Raw genomic sequence first — 16631 nt, forward strand, 5'->3', positions numbered from 1 at the left:
TTTTTATCAGAAAAAAATTAGAAACAAGGGAATAATATTTCTAAGTGATAAAAAAAAGATAATCTTCTATGTTTGAATCATCTACTCACAGAATTTTTTTAAAAACAAGAAGGCAACAGCATGGATGGAAATGGAGAGCATTATGCTAAGTGAAATAAGCCAGTCAATGAAAGAAAAATACCACATGATCTCACTCATTTATGGATAATAAAGACCATTATAAACTGATGAACAAAAATAGATACAGAGGCAGAGCAGCATCAAACAGACTGTCAAACTACAGTGGGAAGGCCGGGGAGGGTTTGGGGGTGGGAGGGAGGGGTAAGAGATCAACCAAAGAACTTGTATGCATGCACATAAGCATAACCAATGGACATAAGACACTGGGGGGTAGGGGAAGCCAGGGGACTGTCAAGGGGAGGAAAAAAGGAGACATATGTAATACTCTTTGTAATACTTTAAGCAATAAAACAAAATAAAAATAAAAAAAAAACACAAGACGTTGTGCTAATGTGTTGCTAGCCAACCTGCTACAAGAAAAACTAAAGTTCTTCAGACTGAAGATAAATGATCCCAGCTGGACTTGAAACTACAGCAAGGAATGAAGGGCAATAGTAAAGATTTTCTAAATGAGTAAATATAAATAATTATTAACTGGAAAAAAAACACAATGATAATACCTCATGGGCTTCATAACACACACAATGAAAAAGAAATGACTAGGACAATAACTGTAAAGGGTGAAAAGGGGATAAATTGACTTTGATGTGGGATTTTTGAGTACTTCCGAAAGTGAAAAAGTATGAATTTCAGTAAACTACACTAAAACAGGCACTCTTATTGAAATCTCCAGGGTAACCTCAGGAACAGAAGACACAAGAACCCCATGTCCAAGTGTACTGACCTGCCGTGTGTCCTGGAGTACGGGTCCCGCTGGCAATGATTCTGAGAACCCCGCGCATTGCAGAAATGGTGAACTCCCTGACCATTTCACGGAGTCACATCATAAAATGGTACAACGAATGCATTTTCATTGTTTTAGACATTACTATAACTCAAGAAGTAGATTATAGAATTTCACAGACATTAATACAAATCTACTTAAACCTTCTCACTTTTTACATGAAGGAATGAAAGATTCCTTCTCAAAATGTGAATTTTGGGCCCAAAGTCAGACCTAAAGAGAAAATTCAAACTGTGGCAGATACATGTGATTCCAGGCTCAGATTATTGTACGGTTGGTCCCACAGGCACTAAGTATTGGAGAGCAGAGAGATCACTGAATTCAGTATTTCTATTTTATGGATGAGCAAACGGGGCTACCATGTCTATCAAGTTTTCTGAATAAAGCAAGACGATTCAGTTTGCCAGACAGAGTTGCTGAAACCCTGAAATTGTTTTCCACGCTTCCACATGAAAACAGAATGCACCTCAATCTGTATTCCTTGAGCAATTGTGTTTTATTTTCCTAGCAATAATCATTACTTTTTTATACGTAAAGACCAAAATAATAAATTCATGGTTTTGCTTCAAGACAGGTATGTTTGCAAAAGTAATTTTCTAATCTCAAAATAGAATTCAGTGAGTCAAAATTTGCTCATTGAACCAGGGACTTGGTACTAGATGCTCCTCCAGGTCCGAGCAGTTTTCATTCTAGAAAGGAAGACAGGTGAGCCAACACCTAACCAACCTCACTAATTACCAGGCAAAATACACACGATTATTCCAAATGTTAGTAATGCTATGACCGCCCTGGCCGGTTTTGCTCAGTGGGTGGGGCGATGGCCTGAGGACTCCAAACCCTCGTCTGGCGCCTGCGGGTTGCAGCCGATGGATGTCCTTCTCTCGCATGGATATTCCTGTCTTTCCCTCTCCCTCCCACTCTCTCCAAGAATCAATGGCAAAATATCCTCAGGTGAGGATTAAACACAAAATATTTTTTAAATAAGTGCTATGACTAAAATTATAAACCCAAACGTTGAGTGAGACTTCTAATCTGAATAACACAGCAATTAAAAAATTGTTAATACGTCACGTGACAGGAAGTTTGGGGAAGAACATTTCTGTAACAGTTTACATAAACTACCAAAAGTTGCGGGAGGGGCCATAATGGTTGAGGTTTGTTTTCTTAGATAGTGTTTCATTTTCATCAACCGTATTTCCGTTTTTTAAGAGTCAGCGGAAAGCCACTCAGCGGTTTCACCTCCCTGTCAGTGGCCGGGCGCGGGAGCTGCCCATCACGGGGGTGCAGGCCCAGGCTCCCAGCTGCAGCAGGGAACCCCTGGATCCCCAGAGGGCGGACCCGGGCACCTGCAGTCCCGCCTGCACCCTCAAACTGAGTACCTGCCGGGGGCTGGAGCAGTCCATTCCCTGGGCGCCGCCTTCTCAGAAGCAGCCAGCTCTTCCTTTCCCGTCTCGGAGGCAGCAGCCCTGGGCGCATGAGGTCACAGGTGTTCCCGCGAGAGGATGCGAGAGGATGCCACGCATGCGCATGCGTGGACCGCCTGGGCCGCGTTTACCACGAGGCACCTGCGGACAGCTTCTTTGCTGCTGTGCACGATGACAGGGTCCCCGGGGAGCCCAGAATAGTCGCTGTTACACCGAGCCATGCGAGGCAGGGTAGCCTACGACGCCTTAGTGGGTGCTGGTGGGCGCCCTGGGAGCAGGAGCCACCGGAAGCCTTGACTCCCGGGAGGCCGTGTGAGTCTTGGGAGGAAAGGGGCCAGGAGTGAGGTGCTGCCCATAGGAGCGGCCCGGTGGCGGCAGCAGACTTGAGCGCAGCTCCCTGGCCGGTCCTCCTGGAGAACGCGGCCCAGCCATGGGCCGGGATGTCACTGGTAAGGTGACATGAAAGCTCTCAGAATCTCTCCCAGGTTCTCTTCGATGCGGGTGCCCTCACTTTGCCTTTTGTAAATGGACCGCGCCGTTTGAATTTCAAGGCTGGTGCCACCCAAGTGGATTCCTTCTGCAGGAACTTGAGGACATCCTCCTCCGCTATTTGCAAGACATCAAGGGCGCCAACTTTTGTGAAAGTTTCTCTTTAAGTTACCAAGGGAGCCCAGGGCAAGCTTTATGGACGGACCCCTCTCGGGATTGTATGGGAAGGTGAGTAGTTTTTTTTTTAAAATATAATATATCCAAAATGTTACCGTATTAACATGTGATCAATATAAAAATTGAGTTATTTTGCATTCCCTTTTTAGAATGTCATTGCATTTATTGCAGTGACATTGGTTAATACAGTTATTTAGGTTTCAAGTGTAGAAATCATGTGCCCACCACCCACAGTCAAATCTCCTTCCCCCCATTTCCCTTCCCCGCTGGTAACCACCCTGCTTTTGTCTGTGTCTATGAGCTTTTGTTTGGTTATTGTTGTTTCCAGTTTTGTATCTCACATATGAGTGAAATCATATGTGTTTTTTTTCCATCCGACTTATTTTGCTTAGCATAACATTCTCAAGATCCACCCATGTTGTCACAAATTAAATAGAATTCTATTAAATTCTATTTAAATGACAGTACTTCATCTTTTGTTACGGCTGAGTAATATTCCATCATATATGTGTACCACATCTTTGTTCAGTCATCTATAGAAGGACACTTTGGTTGTTTCCATGTTCTGGCCAACATGAATCATGCTGCAGTGAACATAGGGATGCATATATCTTTAGGAATAAATGTTTACATATTTTTTAGAGAAATTGCCGAGTCATATGGTAACTCTATCCATAAAATTTTGAGGCGCCTTCATACTGTTTTCCATAGTGGCTGTACCGATTTCATTTTCATCAGCAGGGAATGGGGGTTCCTTTTTCTCCACAACCTCTCCAACAGGTGTTATTACTTGTCGATAACACTTGTTGATAATAGCCATTCTGACAGGTGTGCAGTGACTTCTCATTGTCGTTTTGATTTGCATTTCCCTAATAGCTAGAAAAGTAAAGCATCTTTTCACATATGCCTTGACCATTTGTATGTCTTCTTGAGAGACGTGCCTCTTCAAGTCCTCTGCCCGTTTTCTAATTGGATTGTTGGGGGCGGGAGATTAGTTGTATGAGTTCTTTGTATATTTTGGTTATTAACGGAGGCTTTGTTTGCAAATATCTCCTCCCGTTCGGTTAGTTGCCTTTTTTGTTTTGTTCGTGATTTCTTTTGCTATGTAGAAGCTTTTTAGTCTGATGTAGCCCCATTCATTTATTTTTGCTTTTACATCCCTTGCCTTGGGCCTGTGGCAGGTGTCTCTGGTGGCATGTTTTGACCATGTAGTGGTTAGTACTTTGTGTTGTAGCTGCTACAACCTCAGCGTTTTGTTTTGATTTTAAGCACCAAAATATTAGCAGCAGCATAATAGCCAAGAGAAGGGGGGGGGAGGGGGATGATCACTTTAATTTGAAACAAAAAAACATTTTGCTCTCTTTCTTTCTCTTGTCCCCTCTCTTTTTTCTCCCTCTTTCCCTCCCTGAGTCTTCCTGTCTTCCTTTGTGCTTGAAACACACGTGCGTGCATGCCTGCATACATACACACACACACACACACACACACACACACACAACACAACACACACACACATTCATCATCAAGCTAACACAACAAATATAAAGGAATGTGAGCAACCTCATCCCATGAGAAATGCTATACATTTCTTTAAATGAAACTAATGCAAATATTTAAGAATATGTACAAGAAGTAAAATATTTAAAAACAGTATCACCTCTTCTCCTAGCACTAGAGCTATCTCCTAATCAATCTTCCTTTCTAAATTGCCTCTCTTCCAGCTCAGTCTTCACTTCTCAGCAATTCTGACTTGGGGTGTGATGAGGTATCTTTCACTTAAAGTGTTTACATGGTTTATCCTCTTTCTCACATCACTCAAATAATAGGCAGGCTTCTAGTAGCTTAGGGTGCCCTGCATCTTTCTTCTCTGCTGAACTCACCCACTTGAACTCTCTTGATTCACTCTATGCCCTCTGAGGCTTTATTCCATCACTTCTCCACGGAACACAACTTCCTCCAACTGCAAGGCCTCTGAGGGTTCTATACCCTCTCCCTAAAATACATAGAGGCAAGCATCACCCTTCTAACCAAGCAATTCAGACTTATCCTGTTTCCAAATTGCTTCAGTCAATGTCTGTATGCCTGTCATTGTTCTAGAGAAGGGAGAAAAGTAAATAAAAGAGACGAAAACACCCAACCAATTGGAGTTTACATTTTAGTGAGGAGAAACAGAGATTAAACAAATAGTACAATTTAGAGAATATCAGGTGGTAATAAGTTCTATATAGACTGCTAGGGAAAAATCAGTGCTTGGGAATTCTATTTAATATCAGGTGATTAGAGAAGGGTTCAGTGAGACAAAATATTTGAACAGAGATAAGAGAAAGCAAGGGAGAAAATCATACAAATTTCTAAGAGGCAGATATTCCAGGCGGAGGGGAAATGGTGTGAGGTCTTCATATCCTGTTCCCAAAGCTCAACAAGAATGCCAGTGTTGGAGCTGAGAGAGAGAAGAAAAGCTTTGGAAATGAGACTCTACATCTGGTTTTCTTTACTGCTAATATTTTAGACTGACTATTTCCTTGTAAAGGAATAGCCCAGACGTTATCTTGGGAATTATAAGATATTTATCAACCTCCTTGGTTTCTATCCACTAGATGATAGTCACATCTGTCCTCTCTCTTGAGTAGTGACCATCAAAAATTTCAATATACCCTAGGGGACAAGATCATCCCCAGTTGAAAACTTCCATGCTAGAGGTAGCAATAAAAGATGGTTTTTTGAAGGCCACAATTAAAATTTTGACTTTTACCTTAAGTAAATTGTGAGCCACTGCAAGATACTGATCGCAGAATTAGCATGATATAACTTCATTTTAGAAAATCATTTTTTATTCTATGTTGAGAAGAGACTGTAGGATAACAGATCAAGACAACAGAGTGGAGGTAATGAGTAGTGACCAGATTCTGGAGAGTCATCAGATTTCCTGGCACATTATAATGAGTGTGTGAAAAAGACAAAAGTTCAAGGATGCCTCCACTGTTTTTGGCCTCTAAAATGAAAATATTGGATTGCTATCAACTGAAATGGAGAAGATTATAAGTGGAACATGATTTCAGAGAAAGCTCGGGAGTTCTATTTTGGCAATACAGGGTGGTCAAAAGTGGGTTTACAGTTTTCCATATGGAAAAAGTCATTCAGATTATTTATGACCATTACAATAGCTTTATTAACTCTGTGTTTTGTGTACTCACAACTGTAAATGTACTTTTGCTCATGACTGTATTGAATATGAGGTTTCTATTTACGGTAGACATCAAGCTATGAATGTTGAATTGACAGTTCGATGTATGAGTCTAAAATTCAAGAGAAGAATCTGGGTTACAGACATGAATTTGGGAGTCATCAGCACTGTATTGATATGTACAACAATGAGATCACCCAGGGAATGCATATAGATATATAGAAAAACTAGAGGAAAGCAGGGGATGGGAAGGTTAGAAAAGGAAGGGGAGTAGAAGAGAAAGACAAGGGGAGGAAAGAAAGAAGTGAAGACAGAAGACTCAGAAAAATTGTTTTCTAAATTTAAACTCGATACTGCCTGGGTAACAACTTAATTCACAATACATCAGAAGAATGTTTCTCTTTTTATGTCTGCAGTTTCGCTTGCTTTATTTTAAAATAGTATAGTATTTTGTATTATTAACTTTTTTAATTTAATGAGAGAATAAGGAATCATTAAAGGCTGAGTGAATTAAAATATTCATGCACCATGCATTTAAATGATTTCTGGATTAGAAAAATAATATTTAATAGTTTCATCTGCTAACATGAAGGAAGCAAAGAGAAGTCACATTTATTTTTCATCTATTCTGTGGCAGTGATCTAGGTGCTTTACATGCATTACCTTTTTAACCTTCTCAGTAAAGCTATAAGGTGGCATTATTTTCTTCATTTTGCCGAAGGCGACAAGGCTAAGTAGCTAGTATATGGAAAATTTCAAAGTCAAATGGAATATGAATTAATGTTTCCCCAGCTCCAGAGCCTACAATTTTCCTTATGTGCTGCAATGGTATCCATTCAACCATTTTACATTTTTTATAAGGAAATGCAGTACATATATGAGTGTACTCATTTAAACACATTATTACGTGAGTTTTTTAGATATGAGATTGAAGCCCATAGCATATTGAGGGTGAAGATTTGAAAAACACCTCTCTGAACTGATATAGCCAGGATATTTAAAACTTATAAAAGAAGATATTAGCTTTTGAGGAACTTCCATATTGTTTTCCACAGTGGCTGCACCAATTTGCAATTTTACCAACAGTGTATGAAGCTTCCCCCTTTCCACATCCTCACCAACACTTGTTGATTTGAGGATAGCAATTCTGACTGCCTAACCACTATGCTGTACACCTGAAGCTAATATAAAATATTAAATATCAACTGTAATTGAAAAAATATTCTTGGTGATCATTCAAAAAAATAAGATTTAACAATAATCACATTTTTGGCCTAAGTCCATTGAGCACATTTAAGAAGCCTTATGGATTCCCCATGACATTTTTGCACTGTTTTCTATTGCAACTTTGCACTGTAAACTCCAGTAACTACAGTGTTGTCAGCATAGCTCAATGATGAATGAATAGCAGATCTTTTCAGTGAAACTGACTCCTTCAGAGCAGTGGTTCTCATTGGAATGCAGGCATATGAGAAAAATTGTATTTAAAAATGAAAAAGAAGGTAAAAATGCAGCATGCTAGCTCACTTTATTCTAGAATTAGTCTATCGCAAAGAATGCTTGAGTGAGAATAACACTAATAATGCTAATATTGTTAGCACACTAGTAATGCTAACATAATTATTTAGTATAATTTTGTAATAGCAGCACTAATGTTTTTAGTACTAGTACATGAATATTAATAAAATAACAAGTAGAAGGAACTAATTACAACAGAATCTCAAATGATCTTGAACTCTAGCTACAAAAGAAATATGAAAAATTCTGACTGTTACCGTGTTGGCTTTGGTGACTTCAGTATGAAGCAACTTTGTTTTTAGAACTCTTTGTTTTAATTCTATAGTTTACAAAGGAAGATATGCCATGAACTTACCTTATGTTTCACTTGGACAGTTCAATTTCAAGTCATTGGAAGGGTCCTAGCAGTGTTTTCACATGCTCATAAGTGTTTGTACATTTCCCCAAAATAAGATATATTAAATTCAGTTAAGATCACTGTTGCTTTCTATTCCAATCCCCATTGCTACCCCGACTGCCACACAAATACCTATACTCACACCATAATGTAGAGACTATGGGCATGTTTGGCACCTGCCTAAGACAACGCTATATTGGAGATATATTTGGTTTGGGTTTAGTGAACCAGGCTAGAACCAGAATATAGAAGTCTGGCACATAGGACAATCATTTATTTTTTAATTCTTTCTCACCTTTCAAGCATGATTGGTAAATTTAATCGCAATTACCCTTGTAGATCAAGAAGGAAATGATAAGCAGACAACATATACTTAAATTTTCTAATCAGTTCCCCCAAGTTAAAGTTTCCTATTTTCTATATTTTATGAGAAACAGGAGATTTTCAATGAGATAAGCAGCTTTAATCTGTATGTTGAAAGATGAGGTCAGAATAGGCAAAAAGGCCCTAGCTAGAGTGCTCCCTATGGACTAAAGGGTCCCAGGTTCGATTCCAGCCAAGGACACATGCCTGGGTTGCGGGCTCGATACCCCCCAGTAGGGGGCGGGCAGGAGGCAGCCAATCAATGATTCTCCCTCACCATTGATGTTTCTATCTTTCTATACCTCTCTCCTCCTCTCTAAAATCAATAAAAATATTTTTTAAAAGAATAGGGGAAAAGATTAGGTCAGTTTTAGCTTTGCAGAAAGCAAACAAAATCTGAAAAACAATAGAAATGTGTATTCATCTGAGACCTCATAAGAATGATATACTATTAGTAGTAAAGATATGGTAGCTTATAAGAAAGGTATTGATTGTCTTGTGAAATAAATGAGCATAAATTTTCATTTAGTTTATTACTGGAGTGATAATTTCTTTAACACTAGTATAACTTTCATGCTCTACTGATACTTGCAAAAGCTTTTATTTTTTCAGGAATATTTTAATGGACCAAAACAGTTTCTCCCTAAAAGTATAATAGCAACAATTCTTATCTTTGAAAATTAACAGCCAAAAATACATACAGTGAGTATGTATTTTAACCACGGTATTAATAATTGTATTTTTAAGGAAAATCTCATTACTTTAATGATTTTATTGAGAAATTAATTTTTTTAAAAGTCATGTATTTGGGAACCTTACCTGTTCTTAACACAATGCAGTACTTAACCTTTTTTCAACTTATCTAGAAATAAAATCAAACTTATTTTATTTTCTAAAATGCTAGTCTTACTATAGCTTCTGCTCAATATATCATTTTTCTACATAAAACCTGCAGGTTCAGTAACCATACTTAGTTTAGTATTAAAATTAGTCATTTCACCTTATATTTGGATTGAGCTTAATAGTTTGTAATGTATTTTAACATATAATTTCTCTTGATATTATGAATATGTTAGGAGTTATTTAAGCCTATTATTATGTTATCCCTAAAATGGCAAAAGCGTGATTCTGATTTATTTTCCGGTAGTTATACTATGATCTGTGACCACAAGTCATACTGAAAACACTATTAGATTTCCACACACATTACAACAAATATGAGCAAGAGTGTGAGGGAACTGAAATAATTCCAATATTATTTTTTAATTGGAATTTATTATTTTATTATAAAAGAAAAAGTTCTTACATATAAACAGCATTATTGTAAACATGTAAGGCAATATGATTAATATGTACAATTTTTGTAGCTAAATAAAATCAGTATGTATTGTCAAAGGAATTTTAGGGGTCTGTTTGACTAAAGAGAAAAAAGAAGGAAAAAGAAATTTGAAACATCACTTGGAGATGTCTTCTTACCTAAATGTTCCAAGAGTCACTGAACAGATTACTTCCAAGATACACGAAGAACTTCTTAATTAAGATTGTATTGATGCAGTGTATCTGCAGAGATAATTAAATAGAACACTAGTTTCTGCATGCAAAAACATATTTGTCTTGCCAGGAAAGTAATTGAGAAACAGTGGTGAGTAAGTGGCTCAACCTTGATACAGAAACTTTTATCAGAAGACTTTCTATCAGTTAAGGAAACTGAGAATTGGCCACTGACATATAGGTTGGTCTAGCTCAGCGGTTCTCAACCTGTGGGTTGCGACCCCTTTGGGGGTCGAACGACCCTTTCACAGGGGTCGCCTAAGACCATAGGAAAACACATATATAATTACATATTGTTTTTGTAATGCTTTAATTATGTTCAATTTGTAACAATGAAAATACATTCTGCATATCAGATATTTACATTATGATTCATAACAGTAGCAAAATTACAGTTATGAAGTAGCAACGAAAATAATTTTATGGTTGGGGTTCACCACAACATGAGGAACTGTATTAAAGGGTCTCGGCATTAGGAAGTTTGCGAACCACTGGTCTAGCTTCTGTTTGTGTTTTAATTGAACACTCAAAAAGATGCATAGTAAAATAAATGTGTATTTCTCCCCATGCATTCACTCTAAAAGAAAAAGATAAGCTAATCGGATTACAAAATCAACTGCAAATTGATGCTTTATTCACTTGGTACTAATCAGTTTTATGATGATGCTTACTTACCCTTCTTTAAACAATCACTGAACTACTAAATTGAACTTTTTATTTTAAAATAAAATTACTTTCACATGTTTGCATTCCAGTGATGATTATTTCTCTGAAGGAGTCACTCCCACTGAAAAGATCTGACATCCATTCATTATTGAGTTATGGTAATAACATTGTAGTTACTGGAGCTTACAGTGCAAGGTTGCAATAGAAAATAGGAGAAAGGAAATCCTAGGGAAACTGCCAGCCTTCTTAAATGTGTCTGAAAGACTTATACCAAGAATGTGTTTACTGCTTTGCTCTATATAATATTCTTTATATCCTTGTAACCATACAAGAGTTAAGAAAAAAATTAATTTGTCTTTGTTAGAAGAGCACAAAGACATTGAGACAGATTTTCAAAAGCTTTACTATATCAGTACCAAATGACTCCAGAGGAAGTTAGACAGGGTTACCCAAGAACATATATGATCCCAGGAATATATTCTGGCATATGTGGGGAAAAACAAAACTCAATTTAAAACATCTGCACTGACCCTAAACACTTCATAACACTGATAGTAGTTGAGCTACTAGTATTTGAGGATAGAGTTCAAAGAAAAGATTAGCCAGGAGTAGAGAAGATGAACTTTAGTAAGTAAGCAAATTCCTCCTTTCAAGAGTTTATGGGTTCAACATCCATGCCATCGCCCAGTGAAAATGTGTAAAAAAAGGTGTGAAAAATTATTAGAGAGGAACATTTTTCAGAATTGCAGAATAAGGACCTCTAAAATCTGTTAGTCCTTAAAAGCAATGAGAGCACTAATTTAAAATGTTGAAATTAACATTTTCAAAACTACAAAGTTAACCAAAGGCTTCCAACAACCTGAGGATCATTTATTTAAAAATCACACAACAAAAAACAAACAAATAAAAACAGCTAAATATCAGTAAGAACAGCAAGGACCTTATCCCATTTTGACTTGCTCTCTCCCCTTCCCTCTCTGCCCAGCTCCATAATAACCTGGACCAGGAGCAGCCTTGCAGCCATGGTAACAATGAAACCAAGCAGCCTAGCAGCCCCTAGAAGTAACAAAACTGGGTTTGAAGCTCTTCAGAAAGCTTAATCCCATATATTTTGTCTGTCTGGAAGCTCCCTGAAAAAGATCTATTAACAGAGATTCTCTTTTTTCACTTGATCCAGAGTATATTCAGTGGGGAAAGCCTTATTACCAGGACATTTGTTGAAAACAATTGCTTAACATCTAAGCAGGGATAACAGTTGGGGCAAACAAGATGGTAGCCTAAAAGGTAAAAGGAAGATCTGGAGAATGACATTTCATAGTTGGCTTTTAAAAGCTCCAAAATCTTCTTGGAAATATACACAGCCCATACATCTGAAGGACTTTGCACATACCCAAGAAGACCTGAGAAAGCCCTAATCTAGTGATGGCGAACCTTTTGAGCTGACGTGTCAGCATTTTGAAAAACCCTAACTTAACCCTGGTGCCGTGTCACATATAGAAATTTTTTTATATTTGCAACCATAGTAAAACAAAGACTTATATTTTTGATATTTATTTTATATATTTAAATGCCATTTAATAAAGAAAAATAAAAAAATGAGTTCGCGTGTCACCTCTGACACGCATGTCAGGTTCGCCATCACTGCCCTAATCCCTCACCAGTGACGGGATTAAGAAGGTTGATGGACTCACCCAGATTTCACCTGTGGTTGAACTAAAGTTTTGAACACGCAGGGACTGAAGACTAAAGCACAGCTTTTAAAGTGCTTGAATGATGAAGGCATGTTTCAATACACACACACACACACACACACAGCCCCTCTGAAAGGAGTAGGAGACATTGTTTCAAGGAAAGATTGATTTAAAGACAATCAATCATTTTCTCTAGCAAGCTAAATGAGCCATGACTTCAGTGACTGCACATGGCACAGTATATAGACTTTGAAGAATTATTACAAGAAAGTTGCAAAACAAACAGAATAAACAATAACAAATAGCAACAACATTTCTGGGAAAGATGGGGAATTTTATTTCCACAATAGTCACATTATAAAATGTCCAGTTAAAAAAATAGTATAATACACACAAGGCAATAGGAAAGGATACGTCACACATAGGAAATAATACAGTTAATAGAAACTGCCTGAGGCAGCCTAACTGTTAGACTTACTAAACAAAGAATTTTAATCAACTCTTCTACATATGTTAAAAAATTTTTTTTTAAAATCCTGTGTCTGAAGAATGAAAGGGAAGTTTGGGAATACCATGTCACCAAATAAAATATATCAATTAAAAGAAATTATAAAATAAATGAATGAAATAGAATTTCTGGAGTTTAAAAGTAAAATATTTGAAATGAAAAATTTACTAGAAACAACAACAGATATGTGTGGGTGGAAGAAAGAATTTGTGAACTTAAAGGGAAATAAATTGAAATTATCCTGTGTGAAGTACTGAAAGAAAAAAAAATGAATGAAAATAAAACCTCACAGCTATGTGGGACAAAACTAGCATATGTATAATGAGAGTCAAGGAAGCGGGGAGAGGAAAGGGGGCAGAAAAAAACATTTGCAAGAATAAGGTGGAAAAGTTCCCAAATTTGATGAAAATGATAATTCCAAGTATTAATTGCATGTATATTTGTCCTATAGCACATATAAATCTGTATGAACCAAAAAAGTCTGGTATACCTACTTAACCATTCTCTCTGCAATGGGAAGAAAGGACATTTGTGTACATTACTAAATCAAACTTGCTCTATCTTAATGTGTAATTTATTGGCAAAAATCTACGAAAAATATTTTAATTGACATAATGATTTTATTGAAAACAATGTATGTTAGATCATAGAGCACTTAGAACTCTTTAGAGTTATGAGTTTGGGGTATGAACCTATATAATCTGACTTTGAATCTAAGACCTTCCCAATTCCACTAACATCAGTGAAAACATTCAGTGTTTCACCTGGAGCTTATAGGCATTAATGTGGTAGTTGCCATTAAATCCAATAATTGCAGTTTTAAAGATAAGCACTTGAAGAGCACATAGGTGGGATTGCTAACCTACCTTTTAACATGATGGTACTTTTCTGCAAGGAAACTCCTGATGAGGGATATTTGACGATATTAAGACGCTAGGAAGACATAGGCAGAAAAGATACAATGGTAAAGACTGAGATGCAGAGAGAAAATCAGGAATCTGAGAAGTCATGAGTACCTTTAAAAATATTAAATTAGATTACATTATAATCAAAACTGTGAGAAGTATGATGCCATCAAAATCAGAGAGTAAGTATGATAGTACTTTGTATGTTTGGTTAATGAGTTTAGATTTGTGCTGAGTGCAATGGATAATAAATGGAGTATAAAGGAAACTATTTTCAGATTTGGATTTTAAGAAAATTCACTCTAGACAGTTGGAGGCAGTGGTGGTAATTGGTGTGGATGTTTTCCAACCATGGTAACTCCTCCAAATTCTTCCATCTTCCAGCCACAGCTCTTAGAACTTTGGGAAAGAAATTTTGCATCTGTTCTCTCCTCTAGAAATGGCCAATGTGCTCCGTAACAGAGCCAGAGTAGTTTCGTAACTTCCAGGATTTTTCTCTTTAGTTAAAATTGTTGTCAATCTAAAGCCTTTTTAACTGGAGGATCTTCAGTTTCTGGTGAGTCATGTGACCACTGCACCTCCCTATGTATGCTCTTGAACAATATGGTCTGAGAACATAGGTTTTGACTGTCACCTCATTGAGACCATGTCACAGAAGAACAGCCAGGTTTATATAACTTAACCTGATGTTCTAGCAAAACCTTTATCAAGTGAAAGATATGAGTTTGCAACACACAATATGTGAATGAATTTCAGGGTAATGATGCACCTGTTGCACAAGAAATTAACAGTGCAGAAACATACTTAGAAAGTGCCAGCGTAGAGTGCACAATCCAAACATGTCCAGAATTGCTGCTAAGAGGTTTTCAATAACTGTTTCCAGAAGTGGCCTCCAACAAACTAATGATTCCAATGTAACACAGAAAACTAAGAATGATATGACTATTTGGAGCGAGGAGGTAGATAATGAAAGAGACATGCTCTTTAAAATGTTCATCAGTGGTGCTAGGGAAATATGCTACACTCTTTGAGCCAAAGGCTATTTGGCTCACTTTATTGACCCATCCTTGGTTTGGTACTTTTTGGATCAGACACAGTGGGACAAAAGTAGGTTTATAGTTGTTCCCATGGAAAATCATATAATAATTAATAAATAATAACACAAGAATAAAGTCTGTGTTTTGTGTACTAATACTGTAAACCTACTTTTGCCCTATCCTGTATACAAACAACACTCTTTTGAAACAGATGAATGCTATCAACATTTAGGATTCTCTTTTGATGATCTTGGCCGCAGTAAAGTGATTCATCATAGTCTCTGGGGTACCCACATTGTTGTAGGAACTGCAACACCAGAAAGCCATATTATAAAGAAATTAAATGGCAACCAGCAGCAATGCCAATTTATTTGCTGTACCATTTGTACTTAACATTTGGGTTGCTCTATAAATATTTGGGTTGATCTATAAACACCTGTATAGAGAATGTTTGGTTTAGCCAATTTTTTAAACATTTAACTGTAATAATACTATTTGTCAAACTGTTTTTTAAAATTATTACATACTTCCATAATTTAAATGGATTAGAATATATTTATAGCTTGGGACTCCTAACCTCTTTGATTATGGATCTACAATAGTAAGACCATTTAAAATTGACAGCTATATTATTGAAGTATAATGCTATCTTTATACCAATTTAGTATGTTGAAAGCATTTATTCATATGTAAACACATACCTGACATTCTTGGAAGTTTCTATTTCTAGTTTAATATTTATTGAGCTTTCAGAGTACCTCAGTTTATTACAGTCAGTTGTATAAGGGCATTTGCAAGTAAATTACTACATTAGAATTAATTACTTAATTTCATTGATGAATAGTTATAAGACTGATATACAGTGTTTCTGTGTTATTTAAAGGCTGATTTTCAAAAACCTATATCCCACTATTTCAAACATAAGTTCACTTGTAGCAGCAGAAAAGTAGTCCATAGCCATCAGTGCAAGACAGTTCTCAGCTGAAAGTATTATTCCCAATTATAATGCCCTTCCTATGCTAATATACAGTTATTTTCAGAGTGCACCATGCTCACCTCAAGGTTTCTGTGCAAACAAATTACAGAGAGAATTGCAGATAACCCTGTCACATCATCACAAGGATCCATGGCAAAGACACTAGAAAACCCAGAATAGACCCTAAAAACAGTGGAGGATCCTGTTTTTCCTGCACTATTCCTGAACCTATGGTGACTATGGGTCTCTGACATGCTGGGAGAAGCATAGAAGCTGTAACAGAGAGCAAAGAAATGGCTTGGCCAGGCCTAATTTGCTTACCACAGGGAACTTGCACTAAAGGTAGGCTCAGCCCAACTGAGTATAGCTCATCCTTGAGGAAGAGAGAACAAGGAAGGAGCCATATATTTAATGAGTCAAATATCTGTTCTCCCTTCTTTAGAAAGAAGTAAGTTGGAAAGATGGAGAGGGCTCCTTCATGCTGCCTTTCGCTTTTGGGTGACATCATATTTGGTCAGCCTTCACCTTGGAAGCAATACCTTCTGGACATGTCATAAAGTCTCATTGACCTTAGGATACAGTTCAATATTGCTATTCTACTTACTATAAATTAACTGGATGAAGGTGAAGGAAGAAATTAAAAGTGAACCAGGCTTTCTATTTGGGAACTCGGAGGGGGGTTATGGCTGCCTTTTGTGAGTATTCTTCAGAATGTTACTCTAAGAGTACCTAGACTTCAATTTTTAATCCCTGAATGTCCTTTCCCCTTCTACAAAACACA

At 37.1% G+C, this 16631-nt stretch overlaps 1 pseudogene; it reads left to right on the top strand.

The window, feature by feature from the left end:
* Window positions 1-14276: 14276 nt before the first annotated feature.
* LOC132226804 (methylmalonic aciduria and homocystinuria type D homolog, mitochondrial-like) lies at window positions 14277-15267 on the top strand (annotated as a pseudogene).
* Window positions 15268-16631: the final 1364 nt, after the last annotated feature.

Source organism: Myotis daubentonii, chromosome 2, assembly GCF_963259705.1.
Source record: "Myotis daubentonii chromosome 2, mMyoDau2.1, whole genome shotgun sequence".
Lineage (NCBI taxonomy): Eukaryota > Metazoa > Chordata > Mammalia > Chiroptera > Vespertilionidae > Myotis > Myotis daubentonii.